Raw genomic sequence first — 14,096 nt, 5'->3', positions numbered from 1 at the left:
AGTGAAACCAATGTGAAATCACTTTACCATGATTTGAATATCAGTTAAGCTTTTTTTTTATTTAAATTTATTTCTTTACATTCATTTACTGCACATCATTATAGCATACAAAATGAGATTTTTCCATCCAGAATACACTATATTGGCTCAATCAAGCACATCAACATACGTGTTATTGTCAACAAATAACTTTCCATTTTTTGTTTCCTGTATATTTTGCTTTTTTCTCATCCTTGATTCCCTATCTCTCACCCTCGGCCATCTCCCACCCTCCTCTCACACTGTCTCTGGTATCCATGGTTGCTTTCTATGCCTCCCCACCCCCACACACACATTTAACTGATTCACTAAAGATCTTAATTAATCTAAATATTTTCAATAGCAAGCACAGCTGATATATACATATCCATGAACACAAGTCTGACTTCAGGCATAAACCTCAGTGAGTAGAATGAGCATACTATAAAGTAGCACCTAGCTGGGGCTATATATCTTAGTGCAGTCATCAAATAGGTATTTTTAATGGATTTTTTTTATTTCAAGTAAAACAGTGTTTGTGGTTATTTTCCCCCTGAAACATTTTTTTAAATTAATTGATTTACCTTCATTCCCTAAGCACTGTCACAGTATACGAAATGTGATTTCCTATTCAGAATATGCTGCATAGTGGCTTAATCATGCATGTTATCATCAATAACGATAACATCCATTTCTAGTTTCATATATATCTATATGTAGATATATAGATATTTACCCCTATTTCCAACCCTTTGCCCTTTCCCACCCTGTTCTCACACTATCTCTGGTGTCTACAGTTGTTTTCCATTCCTTTCGCCCCCACATTTTATTGATCACATAATTTCTTAAATAATCTAATTTCAATAGCAAGTTCAGCTGGTAATTTCAAGAAAAGCAGTTTTAACTTTAATAAATCAAAGAAATGCCAAGGAAATTTGCTTAAAACTTAAAGCCAGGAAACAAGATAGGATTCTGTTCAAATAGTAGGTATATGAACCTATCAACAGCTAAAAACAGGACAAAAATCTTTAAAACTGGACAACAAAGTCTAGAAGAAAATCAGCAATATTTTAGTTCAAAGTCATAAAATGCTATTTCACCAATTCAGTCTCATGTACTTAATCTTTCTTCTGTTGTGGTTCGATCTTCCTAATTGAATTCTGGGATATAATATTCAACTCCACACTTGTCCCTATGATTAAGTTGACCACTTTCTTAGTTTTTGAATTCTTATTTCTATGTGTCTGTATTTAATTTTCCTGATATAGCACTCCCTTGAGAACTTCTTGGAGATCTGGTCTGGTGCTGGTAAATTCTTTCAGGTTTTGTTTATCTGAGAATGTTCTTGTCTTTTCTTCCCAGTCAATCTGGCTATAATGTGTCTTGGAGAAGATCTTCTTGGATTGATTCTATTAGGGGTCCTCTGTATTTCTTGAGACTGGATCTTTAAGTGCCTCTCTAGGTTTGGAAAGTTTTGTTGCAGGATTTCATGGAATAGGTTATCAATGCTTATGAGTCTCTTTGCCTTCAGGGAAACCAATTATCTAGATGTTTGGACATTTGATGGTATCTAGTATTTCTTGTATATTATTCTCATTTTTTTTGGACACTTTTCTCAGTCTTCGTGGTGGATTTTTCTAGGCCAGCAATCTTCTCTTCTATATCTGAGATTCTATTTTCTGTATGATCTAGTCTGCTTTTAATACTTTCAAGGGAGATTTTGACTTCTTCTATTATAGCCTTCATCTCTAACGGGTCCATTTGATTCTTTTTTAAAGTGTGTAATTCCTCTTTTAGATCTTGCAAGAATTTCCTCACCTCCCAGAACTTGTCATCTCCTTTCTCCTTTCTCTTCTGCAGTTCATTGTCTCTCTTCTCTTCCATCTCAGTTAGCTTTGCCATTATGAATATTCTAAATTCTTTATCAGACTTTTCTACGATTTCCATTGAACTGAAAAGGAGCTATTTTTTTTCCCATGGATGAGAGGTATTTTCCTGCTTTCCCATATTTCTTGTGGCCTTGTGGTGATTTCTAGTCACCTGATAGATGGTGTGTTTCTTCCTAAACTTGAAGCTCAATCTGAGCGTTCAGGAGCGTGCAGAAAGAGGTGACGTGGAATCTCTTTGCTGTTCAGTTTTGAGCCCACTTGAGTTTGTGGGCTGGAGGCTGAATTTTCAGTAGAAAAATCTTCATTTCTCTTTTTTCCCTGAAATCACTACTTCTCAGTAGCCATGAAGGTGTCTTATTCTGGCCTGCCCCTTGCCTGTCCACTTGAGTTTGTGGGCTGGAGGCTGAATTTTCAGTAGAAAAATCTTCATTTCTCTTTTTTCCCTGAAATCATTACGTCTCAGGAGCCATGAAGGTGTCTTCTTTCAAACTCTTTTTTTTTTTTTTTTAAGAGAGACTTTTGCTATAGAGCACGTGTGCTCACCAAAGACAGAAAGCGAGTAGTCACCTCCCAGGGAGGATGGCCATGCCACAATTTCTTCTCCTCCATTCTCCTCTTGGGATTTTGGGCACACACACACATGTGCCTGGCATGAATTTAAGCAGCTGGGTCTGAGACTTGAACCACAGTCAACTATGTGGGAGTCCAGCAAGGTAACCATTATGCCATTTGCTGGTCTCTAAACTCTTGACCTATAGACTGCACAAAATCACCAGTATATATACGCTAAGTGACCTAAAATATTGTCCTGATGTCACATGGTTGCTTGCCATGGCGTATGAAAGAAATTAAACTTGGTGAAGTGTGATCAATAAATAGTACTGAACATAAGAGTAAAAACAAGCTTAAACTAAATGTAATATTATGTAATCATTCATTTTTACGTACATCCTCTATTTTCTAAGGGCTTGTCAGTAGCATCTAAAATGGTATATAACCTTTTCTTTATTGTAAAAGGAGAGTATATGAAGTTATGTCAATTAAATAATACAGATAAGTAGTTGTGCTGCTTTATATGTATATAGAAGTTTTGAATTGCAAAAGAACTTTATACTTTAAAAATTATACTCAGTACTCTGACAAAAATTTCATCCTGATATTCAGGTTAAACCCTGAGAAGAATCTGAGAATTTAGAATTATAGGGTGAAGTTTGAAAAGTAAGATATTTGCAGCCTTATACACTTGTATGTATATACACATCAAGATATTTATTTTAGTCCTGACTGAATTGGTATTTCTTGGGACTGAAGTACATTCCATAAATGACAGACTTTATAGTTCCACTTAGGATAAATTTAAATGTCTTTAACAGATGCTTTTATTTTGGGAAGGGAAATTAATTATGAAATGTTAGTATAGAAAGATAAGTTGTTCAGAAAGGAATAACACAAATTTCCTAGATGATGTTAAGTTTATTTAAATACCTTAAAATGGAGAGTAGTTAAATGTAAAATTTCAAACATAGGCATCATTGGTGGAGATGATATTCATTTTTCTGAAAGTCGTGTAAACTTTGGAGCTCTTTTCATCCTGAAGCAGATTTCAAGTTCAGTTCTTAGTTGGCAAAGGAATTGGTTAGTTTCAATGCAGAGTCTTCCAGGCATTACATCATTATTCTTCAACAGTTATTCATTCATTAGGTCTGCTAGTCTTTATTTAATTTATGGAAATCCAATAAAGACTTACATATTTTTCACATGTACAGTAGCATGTTCTCAAAAGAATTTACAAAACTAATGCATTAATGAGTTGAGCTTAAGGATATACTACAAAATGTGACTTTGTTTCCTAAAAGTTTTTTTTTTTAATTACAACCCTTCAGTTGAAGATTCTAAAACTTCTTTTCTGGAAGTTTTCCATTCTTAGATAGCAGCCATGAACTTCAAATTTTGTGAAGTGATATTTTCAACTGAGTTTTACAAATATATAATAGCTAATTCTACTAAAAATGGAGTTCATAATATCTGTCAAGAAAATTATATCTACCTAGATATGAAAGGAATGATGCATTGGTGTCGAAGTTAGTCAACAGGTTCATGTGCCTGTTACTCTTTAAAGTTCATATTCTATTTTTTTAAATGGCTGAATTTTAAAATATGTATCCTTTGTTATCTAAAAAACCCAGACCTTTGTGAAATTAGGGTTATTTTTTTTCTCCTTCATATAGAGCACATAGAATTTTCCTTTAAATTGGTCTCTTGGGATCGGTTATGTGATAAAGCAGAGCTGCTTTTGCAGTTATCTGGGCTTCTGGCAGACTGGTTTCCGGCCTGGAGACACAGACTGCATGGTAACTAATGACTGGCATGACTACGGCGTTTAACTCCAGTCTCGGAGCTGGGTAAGCTGAACTTCTTGGAGTTCTCTTCTCACTCTGGCTGATAAGTACAATGACCTTTTCTACTTAACATCAGAAAAAGATTTCTGTGGCCGCATGCTGATTGTGAAATGCAGATAGCTTAGCTCTGTACAAGGCATATAAAGATACTCAATTCTTTATTCTCTCTCCAGACAGCATTAAAAAATAATAGTTATTGCACTTAATATATACCTGAGAATAAATATAGAATCCATATTGTATATCAAGACTTGGTGGTGTGTTTTTTTCCCCCAACACCTAAAATGTATCATTTTATTTATCAATAGAAACCTGAAGGAGGTGGGCAGGTGAGAAATGAATTTGCCTAAATCATTTCTAGATAAAGGATTACTTGATTACAGAGATAATCAATTTTGATTTAAATGATTGTCAAAATCTTACTTTGTAATTGAATTTTTCTTGATGCTATTAGAAATAGATTCTAGACCCTTTTAAGTTACACATAAATTACTACTACAGATAGTTTTACCATGTGAACATGACATCTTTTTAAACAAAAAAGAGTGTACTTTAAAATTTCAAATATGCTGATGCTTTGAGACATTTCCTTTAATATGGACTTCTTAAGGTAAAAAGTCCTTTTGAAATGGAGGACTAAGCAAATTACTTTTTAATTTACTGACATTTTCAAGAACAATTCCTTTTGTTAATTTGCAGCTACAGAGAAAATGGTGAATTCAAGTTGCTAATGTTACAATTCACAAAATGCAAATTCTCAAGACTGTATGGAAAATGAAAAATGGCCTGATTTCTCTTTAGGGCAGGTTCAGAAAATCATGCCACTGTAGAACCTGATGCATGAAGTCGGAGCATGCTGAGTCACTCAGTGTCTGCTAGAATCCCTCTCTCTGGTCAGGGCACACTCACCCATCAGGAACAGTGTCTCCTTGTCAGAGTCCTGGTTATTGGAGCCCTGCATTATTACAGGCATTTAACAAGCTTGTAGCACAACCCTTACTGTCTAATTCACTGGGAAACATGATGGTGGTAACTTCTCTGAAAGGAGTCAGGCAGCCACCCTCTGCCACCCTGAGGGCACTTGAAGTCTAATGATAAACTCTTGAATTATTCTATACATTTTTGCACACCCACCCACATTTGGGGAAGCAAAATAACTGTGACAGCCATTGAGCCTTTGTAGACCTTAACCAGATCCTCTTTGACAAAGGGGTTGAGATGGACAAATTAAGATTTTCCTCATTTCTGGGAATTATGTAGGCCAGACCTAAGGTTGTACAGACATAACTTACACATGTGTTCATCAATATTAATTCCATGAATTTGAGAGTTATAAAATATGCTAGTGGGTTTGTACAGACTGCGAACATTCAAGCAGTATAGCATATTAATATTTGGTCGTCAGAAACGTCATGACGTATTTTTCTGTTTTTCTATGCAAAAATACGTCATGACATTTCTGACGACCCAATAGTCTGATCAGGAATACAGGGAAGTATGGAGAAGAACAGGAGCTGGTGTTATGCCAAATTCTGTGCATGGTGGATTTAATACTTGCAAAATAGGTATAGGCAGTATATTTTAGGAATTAAAACAAACAAAAAAATCCTGTCCACTGTAATTTTGTTATTTAAAAGTAATACATGTTTATTATAATGTAATTTCAAAAATAGGAGAAAGTGCACTTATTTGAATTTCCTTCACTGAGAATGAATTACTGTTCATTTTGGTGACTATCCGTAGAGTGGTTTTCCCTGTCTCCCATAGTCTTTCCATAGAGTGGGATCTTTCGGTTCTTACTGGAATCTGTCCTGTAACATGAAATGGTCACATATTTTGCCTCTCCTTTACTGTGTTATTAAGTGTGTTACAGGATGTAATGGGTGTACCACATATTGTAACAATCAAGGTTAGGAATTTGTTCCCTTTACAACAAACTTATAATACTTATGAAGTTATTTTCCCAATCTCACAGATCAAGGAAGCGTTGCCCAGGTCAAACTTGTGGTAGCACCGATGTTATTAAAAGAAGAGTGGGCTGGGAACCAGCAGTTAGCGTAATGGCTATGTCGCTGGATTCCCACGTAGTCGACCGCGGTTCGTGTCCCGGACCCGGTGGCTTAAAACTCACGCCGGGCGCGTGTGCGTGCGTGCCCAAGATCCCGAGAGGAGAATGGAGGAGAAGGGATTGCGGCGTGACCATCCCCCCTGGGGGGTGATTTCTCGCTTTCTGTCTCTATGTCTCTCTCTGTCTGGCGAGCGCACGCGCCCTACAGTGAAAATCTCTCAAAAAAAAAAAAAAAAAAAAAAAAAGAAGAGTGGGCTATCCAGCAATTTGATTCAAAACTTTAAACTTAATTACTATGTTTTATAGCTTCTTGTCATAATGGTATTTCCTGCTCTTTGATATTTGGAGTCATTGTCAGGTGTTCTTTTTGTTTTGAGTTTTTGTTCATATTTTATCTATGTGTGATAAAAATCTTTGTAGGTAAATCTGTATCTTTGGTTATCTTCTTAGACTATATCTTAGAAATATAATTGCTGAGTCCTTGGGAATGTGAAAATTTAGAGCTTATGGGACCAGCAGTTAATGTAATGGCTATGTTGCTGGACTCCCATGTAGTCGACTGCAGCTTGAGTCCTGGACTCGGTGGCTTAAACTCACCCTGGGGGCGTGTGCGTGCATGCCCAAGATCCCGAGAGGAGAATGGAGGAGAAGGAACTGTGGCATTGCCATCCCCCCTGGGGGGTGATTTCTTGCTTTCTGTCTCTCTGTCTCTCTCTGTCTCTCTGGAGAGCACATGCACCCTATAGCAAAAACCTCTCTTTAAAAAAAAAAATTAGAGCTTATGGTATGTTCTGTTTATTTTCTTCTAGAAAGGCTTTTTATGACTGTTCTAGTTCTTTGTGTATTTTACTTTACTTTTCTTTTTTTTTTTTTTTACCTTTTTAGCCACAAATTAGTATATACAGGAAGGTAATTAAAATAAAGTTATTTATAAGTACTTTATGCTTATTCATTCAGTATTTGCTAAGTGCTTATTAGATATTAGGCTAAGTCCTTGGAACTTGAAATTATAAAGAAAAACAATATAAACTCCCTGTTAGTGAGAAGTAAATTATCTATTGAAAGGTCAGAATTAGTCAGACACTTTAGACAAAGAGGATGCAATATGACACAGAAATTACCATAGTAAGAGTAGGAACTGGTTTACAGAGGAGCTTAGAAAAACTTCCTAATTAAAGGTGACTTAGAAAAGTCTTCCTGTCAGTTAAAAGAATGCCGAATGAAAAAAACAGCTCATTATGGTGGGAAAAGATGGTGTCAGACTAATTTCTATATTGCTATTATAAGATTTATCGTGACTGAATCTGATTCTAACGTTGTTTAAACTCTACAGTTAATTATGAGTTACCCGCATCACTAAGTTGATTTTTTTTTATATAGAAATAAAATGTCTCCCTTCATTTTTCATACTGAAGATGTAGGAGAATGTAAATTATAAGGAACACAGAGAGAAAGTTAGCAATCACAGCTGTCAAACCTACACACACCCACAAGTGCACAGATCCACGTTTCTGCACTTGTGAGGCCATTAGGAAGAATATTTTACAACCTTACACTCTGTAAGCTAAACTTAGCCTTAAATGGGCATCAGAGAAATAGCAAAAGATCTGTGGGAACTTAACCGTTTGGCACCAGCTCAGACGACATCCTTATCTTGAATGCCATTAAGAACAGAAGGGAAAGAAAATGAAAGAAGAGAAAGCAGACATGGGAAAGGGAAGAAAAAGAAGGAAAGAAGAAAACAAAGGAAGATGGAAAGGGAGGTGCAGTGCCAGACGAGGAGGAGAGATGCTTGGTGGTATAATGGAAGGCTCATGTCTGGGAGTCAATCTATTCATTCATCGATCTTTCTAGAAGAAGCCAGAACGTCCCTTTTGTCAATGCTTGGTTTAAACCTCTGCTGGTTTGATCTGTGCAGTAAGAGCTAATGTTTGGACAGCCCAGTAGACCCTGATGCTTTATCTTCCTTTGAACTAAAGCAATGAGTATTTTCATTATCTAGCGCTAAGAAAAGAAAAATATATAATTTCACTGTTTTTGGCTTATCTATCTAAAGGGAGGGAGACCTCCAATATGATATAAGAATATTCATGACCAACAGGTGGTGTGGTGGTTAAGATGGTGGATCTCCACATGGCCAACTGCAGTTCGAGTCCCGGACCCAGTAGTTTGAGATCACACCAGGTGCATGCACATGAGTACCCCAGATCCTGAGAGAAAGGAGGAAAAGGGATTGCAGTGTGTCCATATCATCTGGGGGATGATTTTTCACTTTCCCTCTCTCTGTGTCTGGTGAACACACTCACCTTATGGAAAAAAAAAAAACATATATATATATATATGTATATATACACACACACAAACACACACACACACACACACGTGTGTGTGTGTGTGTGTGTGTTTAACTCTACAAATATTTTCCTATTTTCCTGTTTCAACACCAGGTGAGAAGACATTAGAAGTTAACTAGTGTGTGGGACCAGCAGTAGCATGGTGGTTAAGGTGCTGGACTTCCACATGGTCAACTGTAATTTGAGTCCTGGACCTGGAAGCTTGAAACTCATGCCAGGCTCATGTGTATGAGTGTCTAAAATCCTGAAAGGAGAACAAAGAGAGGGGACTGTGGCATGGCCATCCCCCTGGGGATGATTTCTCACTTTCCATGAGAAATCTGTCTCTCTCTATCTCTCCAGCAAAAGCATATAGCAAAAATCTCTCTAAAAAAAATTAGTGTGGAACCTGGGCTAAATATATGGGACCAGCAGTTAGCATAATGGCTATGTCACTGGACTCCCATGTAGTCGACTGCGGTTCGCATCCCAGACCCGGTGGCTTAAAAACTCACATGTGCGTGCGTGCCCAAGATCCCAAGAGGAGAATGGAAGAAAAGGGATTGTGGCATGGCCATCCCCCCTGGGGGGTGATTTCTCACTTTCTGTCTCTCTGTCTCTGTCTGTCTAGCAAGTGCACGCGCCCTATAGCAAAAAAAACCTCTCCAAAAAAATATATATATATAATATGATATTGTTATGTAGAATAAAAGTAAATAAAATATGTATGATGGGGAATGTTATGCAATAGGCAACAAATATTTCACAAATCTTAAATATTACAGATTATTTAGGGATTTCAGATAAAGAATGATGGATCTGTGATTACCTCATGGAGTCATGGAAAAATTAAAAGCAGTAATGTGTTGAACACTAACATGTGATACGCAGAGTGCCTATCACACTGCTCTGTTGCTTGTTGTAGGATAGGAACACAGGGTGTAGTCAAAACCTTCAGAACGGGATTACCTGATACCTGTTCTACATAGGTAATATGTAGCACTTATACCAGCCTCTAATTCTTCTTGTGAGGATGCAATGATACAGTGCCATGGACCCAGTAAGTGTTATCACTGATGATACTTTGTTTTGTTTTGAGAGAGTCTTTTGCTATAAGGCATGTGTGCTTATGGAGAGAAACAGAGACAGTGAGAGGGAAAGTGAGAGCTCAGTCCCCAGGGGGATGACCACACTGCATCCCTTCTCCTCTATTCTCCTGAGATCTTCAGTGTGCATGCACACAACTGGCATGAGTTTCAAGCTGCCAGGTTCAGGACTTGAACTGCCATTGACCATGTGGGAGTCCAAAGCCTTAACCATTACACTGCCTGCTGGGCCTGGCATGCTGTCCTTTTATCTTACCTGCCATGGACTCCTCGCCTGGGGAACAGCTCTCGCCATTGCTGTGTTCTCGCTCCTTTTTTACTTGGCTATGCACCTGTTTAAGCAGTAGTTTTTCTTTTCTTTCCTTTCTTTTCCTTTTTTTGGAGAGGTTTTTGCTATAGGGCACGTGCGCTTGCCAGACAGACAGAGAGAGACATAGAGACAGAAAGCTAGAAATCACCCCACAGGGGGACTGGCCATGCCACAATCCCTTTTCCTCCATTCTCCTCTTGGGATCTTGGGCACATGAACGCACACATGCCCGGCATGAGTTTTAAGCCACCAGGTCCAGGACGCGAACCGCGGTTGACTATGTGGGAATCCAGCGACATAGCCATTACGCTAACTGCTTCTTTTCTTCTTTTTAAAGATTTTTGTCTCAGGGTATGTGGGCTTGCTAGAGAGAGAGAGAGAGACAGACAACAGTGATCGGGAAAGTGAGAAATCACCCCCCAGAGAGGATGGCCATGCCACAATTCCTTCTCCTCCATTCTGCTCCTGGGATCTTGGGTGTGTGTGCAGATGCACCTCATGTGATTTTGAAACCACTAGATCCAGGACTCAAACCATGGTCAGCCATGTGGGATTCCAGTGACGTAACCACTACACCATCTGCTGGTCCCAAGCAGCAATAGTTTTTATCATAAGTTGCCTTTGGGCTCCGTGTTGTGTCACATGGAAGACACACTGTCAGATCTGACTGCATAAACATGGGGCTTCCGAGTAGATGAACTCAGATGAAAACATTCCCAGAGAGCACAGACTCGAGCGTTCAGAGGAGTGCTCATCTCATGTCGCTGCGGTACACAGTGAGAGGGAAGAGAGGATGAGACAGGAAAATCAGGCCTGAATACACAAAGTCTGGAACGCCGGAGTCAGGAGACTGCCTTCTCTCAGTGGCACAGGTAGAAGAACCATGAATGGCTTCCCCACCCAGAAACAGTTCCCCACAGAGGACAGCATGGACGGGGAGGCCTAAGGCAGAGAAACGTCTTAGGAGCGCTCACTGCCTGTCAGTTAGAGAATGGCAGTAGATACATTGTATATATAACGGATTCACTGAGACTATGACTTTGTGTGCATAAATTAGATTACTAGATACATGGGAAATGGAAAATGATGCAATAGTAGTAGAAATGACATTTATTGAACATTTACTATGATAAATGCTTTAGAGGAATTAAATTTTATAATAACCCAAAAATAGACACACACACACACACACACACACACACACACATATCTAGAATATATTTATAAATTTGGAATATATATTTATAAATATATATTTTTTCTAGAAAGAATTATTTTATTTTATTTTATTCATCATTATTATTATTATTTGGGAGATTTTTGCCTTAGGGCATATGTGCGGAGAGAGACATAGTGAGAGGGAAAGTGAGAAATCGCTCCCCAGGGGGCATGGCCACAAGGAGATTCCTTCTCTGTTTTCCTCTCTCAGGATCTTGGGCAAGCACACACGCACACACACGCACACACGCACACGCCCTTGGGCCGTGATCTGCAGGCCACCAGTTCGGAATCGCAGTCGGCCATGTGGGGGTCCAGCTACACAACCACTGCGCCACCTGCTGGCCCCTATTACGCTTATTTTAATTTGTTACAGAATTTTGTACTCTTGTAACATCACCTTACAAATCAGAAAACTGGGGCAGAAAGTCATAAAACAATTTGTTCAACTTCACTCAATTAACAAATGGGGAAAGTAGGATTTGAACACAGGTGTTGTAACCTCAGAATCTATACACTTCAGCACAGCTTGACGGGAAATACATGCTGCAAAAGTACTACAGTTCTGCTCTTAGAACGACGCTGTCGGCTGGTCAGTGTGAGAAATGGGAGCAGGTACAGGATGCCAGTTGGACGAAAGGGGTTGCTCGTTCTTTATAGATTCTTTTGTTACCTGGCCTATTTGGTATATAAAGTTCATATTATATCTCTGAATTCACATACTCAGGATTTCTTGATGCATATGATCTTCTAAAACATTTATTCAGAACTCATCATTCTTAAAACAAAATTGAGACTTTGATTTCTAGCCAAGATGAACTAACAGGAACCAGATTAACCCTCTTGCCTGAAAAGAACTGAAGAAAAGAAAAGAAAGAAAAGTCACAGTGGTTTTCAAGATATTGGGCACCAAGCAACAAAAGACAATAATCCCTGAGAGAAAAGAAACAATGTGAATTCCTCAGTTTTTTGTTTAGGAGAATTGTTCCAGGGAGCTACAGTGAGAGAGAACCCAGGAATGGCCGAAGGACGGTCTCCCTAGATTGAGGGCCTGAGCTGAGATTCCAGGAATCCTGAAGGCTGGAGTTGTCAAGGCAGAATTCTGGAGAGGAGAAAGGTGTGTTTCCAGAATTCGAGATCTACAGTGTGTGTCTCCCAGTTTTCCATAAAATTCTGATCTGCATATGCACATGAGGCTTGAGGAAAGCTGCCCGTCAGGCCGAGAGGACACTCAGAGCACACACAAGGCTGCCGTATACTGACTTTGCCTCTCACCAGACTGGAAAGTTATTTAATTTGTGGGGCATTATTTAGAATACTTAGAAAAGTCCTGTTTCAATAATGGGGGGAAATTAGCACAGGATAGCTGCTGTACTTGTCCTGGTGACTAAATCTTAAAAGCAACATTCCAGGGGCCAGCCAAAGACCAAGAAAGCAATGCCAGCAGTTCTTGTCTCCAGGAAGATCAAATTCACAATGTAAAGCATCTAATTCAATATTACTGATCAAAAACTCCCAGTGGGGACCAACAGATGGAGTAATGGCTACGTCACTGGGCTCCCATGTAGTCAACCACAGTTCAAGTCCCGGACCAGGTGGCTTAAATTCATGCCGGGCGTGTTTGCATGTGTGCCCAAGATCCCGAGAGGAGAGTGGAGGAGAACGTATTGCAGCGTGGCCATGCCCCTGGGGGTAATTTCTCACTTTCTGTATTTCTCTGTCTTTTTGGTGAGTGCACGCACCCTATAGCAAAAATCTCTCAAAAAAAACAAAAAACAAAAAACCAAGTGCACATACGTCCACGCCCAAGATCCTGGGAGGAAATGGAAAAGAAAGGGTTGTTGTGTGGCCACCCCCCAGGGGGGTGTGATTCCTCACTTTCTGTTTCTCTGTCTCTCTCTGTCTCTCCAGCAAGTACACATGCCCTCTAGCAAGAATCTCTCTTTAAAAAAATTAGGCAAAGATTTTTACAGGTACTTGACTAAATAAGATAAAATAATGGCTGTGGAGCACAAAACAAAATGTGTCCAACTTCACTAGTCATTAGGAAATGCTAACTAAAATCAGATGAGATCCCTGCACTGGAACTCTTATGTAGACATGGTTGGTAAGAATGTATCAGCCACTTTGGAAAACGCTTTGTCCCTTTTCTTAAAAAGGAAACCGTATACCTATCATGTGATTTAGCCATTCCACTCTTAATTATTTGCCCCAACTAACTGAAAACATTAATCTATTTTTAAAAATGTGCATTCAAATGCTCATAGCAACTGTATTTGTAGTAACAGCAAGCTGGAAAGAGCACAGATGTCATCAGTTGCTGAATGGATGGAAGTAGTAAGACAGGATACTTCTCATTTATAAATAAGCATCAGATTGTTATAGTTGTGTATACGGAGTGCCATATGGATGGGCCTCAAAATATTCACACTGAGTGAAAGAAGTCAAGTAAAAGCAAGTACAAACATTACAATTTCATTTTTACATAATTCTAGATCATTTGAATTCATGTATTATGAAAACTGGTGGGTAAATGGTTGGAGAGCTATTGATGCACTGGGTGGAGCGATTGCAAAGGAGCGACAGGAACCTTAAGGGGTGGTGGGTGTGTTCATTTTTTTTTTTTTTTGGGAGAGATTTTCTCTATAGGGCGCATGCGCTCGCCAGACAGACAGAGAGAGACATAGAGACAGAAAGCGAGAAATCACCCCCCAGGGGGGATGGTCACGCTGCAATCCCTTCTCCTCCATTCTCC

The 14,096-nt window shown here is 38.9% G+C and overlaps 1 protein-coding gene across 1 annotated transcript in view; it reads left to right on the top strand.

The window, feature by feature from the left end:
* FBN2 (fibrillin 2) overlaps window positions 1-14,096 on the top strand; it is a 279,939-nt gene that overhangs the window by 17,061 nt on the left and 248,782 nt on the right.

Source organism: Tupaia chinensis, unplaced genomic scaffold, assembly GCF_000334495.1.
Source record: "Tupaia chinensis unplaced genomic scaffold, TupChi_1.0 Scaffold000541_1, whole genome shotgun sequence".
NCBI classification, from domain to species: Eukaryota; Metazoa; Chordata; class Mammalia; order Scandentia; family Tupaiidae; genus Tupaia; species Tupaia belangeri.
Note: the sequence above shows the minus strand (reverse complement) of the source record. Positions and strands in the feature narration are given on the sequence as shown.